Source organism: Salarias fasciatus (assembly GCF_902148845.1).
Source record: "Salarias fasciatus chromosome 23 unlocalized genomic scaffold, fSalaFa1.1 super_scaffold_20, whole genome shotgun sequence".
Taxonomy (NCBI): Eukaryota; Metazoa; Chordata; class Actinopteri; order Blenniiformes; family Blenniidae; genus Salarias; species Salarias fasciatus.
In genome coordinates this window covers 3,736,735-3,742,170 of record NW_021941230.1, presented here as the reverse complement: position 1 = coordinate 3,742,170, position 5,436 = coordinate 3,736,735, and the positions used below count along the sequence as shown (strand labels likewise).

General features: G+C 43.9%; 1 long non-coding RNA gene across 1 annotated transcript; it reads right to left on the bottom strand.

Moving 5' to 3' along the window:
* Window positions 1-213: 213 nt before the first annotated feature.
* On the bottom strand, window positions 214-3,991 carry LOC115384180 (uncharacterized). Its single transcript, XR_003930845.1, has 3 exons — window positions 3,798-3,991; window positions 2,306-2,307; window positions 214-250 (listed from the first exon to the last, which is right to left on the bottom strand). It is a non-coding gene; the product is annotated as an uncharacterized LOC115384180 (long non-coding RNA).
* Window positions 3,992-5,436: the final 1,445 nt, after the last annotated feature.

The window sequence follows — 5,436 nt, the reverse complement described above, 5'->3', positions numbered from 1 at the left end:
TTTAATAAATTCTCAATCTGTTTTATTTATTGACACGTAGAGGATGGTTTTCATTGTATTATAGTTTTATTGGTTTAACTTACCTGAGTGGCTCAACTCTTAAGACACTTGATTTTTTGATTTTAACTGTAGCCTAGGCTTAGGAGACCATCTAAAGGGTTAGAAATTTCTTCATTACAGTCTGACAAAATAGGGGCCCCCAACCAACATCTTGCCTAGGGCCCCCATGAAGCTAGAAACGGCCCTGCTCCTACTGGTTGGAGTGCTGCGACTACATGTCAGTTTCACAGATCATACCTTTTATAGGTCTTTTTCACAAAATAATAAACACATCAATCAGAAAAACTCAAACAGAAAAATACATTTACACAAGTGGGCACACACTGGTGGGCATCACACTTGTGATATATTGCGATATATATTGCGATATTAAAAATAGAAGAATTTTCACCAGATGACCTGAACAGCTGTATTTGGGGAGATGGCCACTTGAGAGAAATACGTGGTGTTTCATACCGCTTGTCAAGCGTTCGGATCATTTTTTTAAATCCCTCTTTAACGATCCACGGTGTTCAATGGCACCATGTCTTTTGCTAGGTAAAAAGTTATTGCATCCATGATTTGGAGTTCCTATCATACGGTGTTATGCCGGCGAAGGCTTCTGTAATTGTTTTTTGAGAAGATGAAGTTTCACCTGGGGTCTTGTGATGGCGTTTCAAATGGTCCAACAGGTTTGACGTATTACCTCGTGTTGAGGCAACCACGATGAGGCACTGTCGGCCGAGGACGGTTTTTTGTTCCGTATCGTCTTTTTTTATAGCCGAAATACATCCAAATGTCACGTTGACCTTCTTTTGGGGACTAAATCCTTTGTTGTTTCCTCCTGCATGTCACCTGTGTTCAGAGTGTAGTCCCCCCCTGCTGTGGAGGAGGGAGGGGGGCCGGTGAGTGCCGAGCAGGAGGGAGGGAGAGAGCGGCTATGCGGAGCATGGAGCAGCTTGCTGCTTTTACGAAGCAAAATAAAAGTTAAAAATAATAATAATAATAATAAAAATATTGCACCTCCTGCGATGTGACTATTGCACATGCACACATTGCGATGGCGATGTTCAAACGATATATTGCGCAGGCCTACTTAAGAGTAGCATCCTGAAGACAGAAACCTATATGGACTTCCTGCTTTACTTAAATTACACATTTACACAAAGTCATTTTGTATATTAATGTTGTACATAACATGATTATACACACTGCCTATGAGGAAAAACATGTAAACAATACTTGACAGTCTACATTTGCATTCCTCCAATGTGAAACAGATTGTTAGGATTCTTCATCTTTATCCTCAAACAACCAAACACAGTATTCAGAGTTTGTTCCAGTTAAATAGCAGTGATGATGCATTTCTCATGAGACAATAGCCATGGCGAACAGCTAACCTTCATTCTACTAGTATACACACATCCATACCTTCAGGGTCAGTGTCATCAAGTCAGCTGTGGTCAGCCTTCATACTGTGAGAGTGTCCCCTTCTCCACTGAGCTCATCCTGGCAGGCTGCAGTGTTCCCTGTGGAGGCGCTAACACTGCCTGAGCTCACGGATGTCAGGACCCAGAAAGTCTGCAGGTTGGTCTGACTCATGTTCTTGAAGGTTGAGGACCTGAGACATTGTAGCTGTGTGCTTTGGCAGCCATGTTGATGTTGAGGCCTCTGGGTTTTCAGCACCACTCTCCCTGCAGACTTTTGGATGCATTCCCCCCCTCTGGAAGCGGACGAGGCTCCTGGTCCAGCCAACATGGAAACGTTCTCTTTGAGGACTCCACACATCTCAGGAGTTTCAGCTGGGAGCTCCATGGCTGAGAGCACTGATGGCTTCAGCAGCACAGGGACTCCTCTTCCTCGTTTCCCCTGATTTCTACTCTGGTGGAGAAATCACACCTCTTCTTCTCCAGAGGGGGGGACAGGCCTCCATGCTCTTGTTGAGTTCTGACTTTTTCCTGCCATGAAAGTGAACGACTCCGTTCTTGACACCTCTCCAAACAGTCCAGCAGGACGTTCATCAGACGTGACGATGAGAGCTGTGAACTGAATGAAGGAGCTACTTCACTGGAATAAAAGACTTTCAGGATTCACACACATTGAACTGAGAGGAGAAAAGCAGATGTTTCCAGATGTTGAGGCTCTGTTTCCTCAGCTGGTCCTCGCTGAGCGTCCTCAGGTCCTCCTTTGTCCTCTCTCTGTCTCGTCCAATCAGGAGGGAGGCTTTCCTTCAGCTTTTCTCTCATTGCGCTCAGCTCTGTCAAACATCTGGTCCGTGGGCCAAACCAGGGACTCCAGAGGCTCCAGTGCGGCCGGTGAGATGACTGTGCAGAGAGTTGAGTCATTGTTGCATTTTCAGCTGCAGCAGGATTGAAAGAGACGTTTCACTGGACGCTGCTCCAGGATACAAAGTTTAAAACTGACATGATGTTGAAGCTGAACTGATTTTGAAGATATTACATTTTCATGCAGCTCTTCTATTTATTCACACTAAAACATTTGGATTTGTGGATGATTGTTCATCATTCTGTTGTCATTTCTCTGCTCTGACCTCCTCCAGTTTCTCTCTCAACTAAAATCACTTTGACAGCTGATTAAACTCTACAAACATGTTTTTAATGCATCCCACTTTTTCCTACCATTTTTCTGGAGAATCCACATGTTTTTTGTGCAGCTGATGGTTATAAAAGTACCTGTGTTGCAGTTTGTCAGTGACTTTGATCCAGAATTGTTTCTGTGGTAAATCTTTATGTATCAGGTTCTGAAACACGACTTTTTAGAAACTACTCCCTGGTGGAACTTTCTGAGAGCTCTCAGGCTCCGTCTCCTTGTTGACAGTGGAAATGCTGCTGCTGGTCATGAACATGAGATCAGACAAACCTCCAACACAAAGTCAGAGAAGCTTCTGGAGTTTAACTCAAAGGGATCCTGGTTGATGATCAAAGATAACTAAAGGGCTCGTCTGGTTCACCTTCATGCAGCCACGTCTTTGTCAGGAACATCACATCCAGCTCAGGAAGGAAACTTCCAGACTGAGTCACGGTTGTCAAACAGCGCTTGCTGCTCGTACATCAGTCAGGAGAGTTTATTTTCCACAAGCAGAGACGCCACAGGAAACACAAGAAACACTGTCACTGTATTAGGTTGATACTTCAGCACCACGTACAGATGGACAGCACTGTGTGTCTCTGTGTGTGTGTGTGTGTGTGTGTGTGTGTGTGTGTGTGTGTGGGTGTGTGTGTGTTTAGGTTGATGTTGGCTTGCTTGTGCCTCTTTTGGTTGTTTGCACCTTCCTCTGTTATTTCTTCTTTGTTCACCTCTGTTCTCTGTTTCTTTTCTTGCTGGTCTGAGTGTTTGGCTCCACTGGAGTTTGTATCGTCCCTTCTTTCAATAAAGTAAAGCAGACAGGCTTCCTGTCCACCATGGCTGAGAAAGTCGAGCCTTGTCTGACTGACTGACTTTGTTTTTGATCAGAAATGATACAGATTCCTTCCAAAAGTTAATCGGACGATGTACAAGAAGCACTGTCGTGGACAAAAATAATTTCTCAGCTTTTATTCATATTTAACAAAAAGTGTTATGTCCAGAATGATTCACACTCTTCTCAATAATCAACAGCAAAGCCTTCATTAGCTTTACAGTGATCAGCCTCTTCCTATCACTACTGAGCAGCTTCTTCATGTCTCCACTGGGATTTTTGACCATTTAGTTTCAGCAATGAACTCTTTTTTCTTACATGTCCTCCATTTAGTCCTCACAGCATTCACCTCTAAAAAGGGGACGCCTGTCTCCAGGGGACACTGCTGCTTGGAGTTTAGGGTGTCCCTTCATTAGAGGAGAAACTGTGTCAACACTGAAGATCCATCCTCCACTTTGAAATAGTTTGTGTGGCGGAATTTTGGGTCCCAGTGGAAATAATGAACGACAACCGAGTGACAGGCAAGACACGGACAATATGTAAGAACTGTCAGAGAATAGTCCTGAACACCGTGACTCACAGGAGCTCTGTGCTCTCTGCACTGATAGAGGAGGACTTTGGTTACAGTTTGACTTCCAGTGTTTGCACAAAAAAAAAAAAAAAAAAAAAAAAAAAAAGTATATATATATATATATATATATATATATATATATATATATATATATATATATATATATATATATATATATATATATATATATCGTGATGGTGAACCCAATGCTGTGTCTCGTCTCAACCCAAGAAATTAAAAGTAAATCAGTCCAGTAATTGTCCTCTGGGCTGGGCCTGTCCTAACAGACTGGTTGGACTTTATTCCCACCTGGACAGTTTGGTATTGAGGTCAGCTGCCAGCCGAGAGCTGAGATCATGATCAGGATGTTTGAGACGTTAATGTGTGAGTGCTGTTCTCTCTGGAACATGTTGAAATGTTTACATTTTAGATGTGTGTGTGTGTGTGTGTGTGTGTGTGTGTGTGTGTGTGTGTGTGTGTGTGTGTGTGTGTGTGTGTGTGTGTGTGTGTGTGTGTGTGTGTGTGTGTGTGTGTGTGTGTGTTCTTGTATTTCTATCCTTGTCGGGGCCAAATGTCCCCACAAGGATAGCAAAACGTGGAACGACGTGCCTTGTGGGGACCTTTTTCCGGTCCTAAGTCGGAGAAACAGTGTTTTCTTGACCATGTTGTTGTTACTGAAAAAAGTAAAAGTGCAAAAACATTTCTTTAGGGTTAGGCTTTGTTGTGGTGTGGGTTAGGGTTAGGGTAAGGGTTTAGGGTTAGGGGCTAGACATGAATGGGAGTCAATGGATGGTCCCCACAAGGATAGAAATACAAGACTGAGTGTGTGTGTGTGTGTGTGTGTGTGTGTGTGTGTGTGTGTGTGTGTGTGTGTGTGTGTGTGTGTGTGTGTGTGTGTGTGTGTGTGTGTGTGATTCTCACCAAGTCCCTCACAGCTGTATTAAGTTGATGCTTCAGCACCATGGACAGCTCTATCAGTCCTTTTCCTCTGGTTCCTTCTCAGTCCGGCCCGTCCATGCTTCACATGTACGCGTTTCCGCGTCCGCTTTGGAAGGTCCGCGCACCACCGATGCGGACGCGCTTTCTCCCATGCTACATTTTGAGCTCAGCTGTGCGCGTCTCATGCAGGCGCGGTGATCCACGCAGCCTTGACAAGCTTTTCCGGCTCTACAGACTGTTTATCTGCTCCTTTATTACGGATTATTTAGAGAAAATTAAGCACATACATTGTCAGTACATTATCTTTAAGTATTAAAGTTTATTTAGCCTTTTTTTTTCTGTTTCTGAATCGCGGGGGCGGCGCCGGAGCGATTAGTTACTTTTTCACTTCTGTCTGCAGACCTTCTCCTCCCTCCAGACAGTCTCTCTCTCTTTCCACGAGTTTTTCACTCTTTCGGTGTCTTTAAGT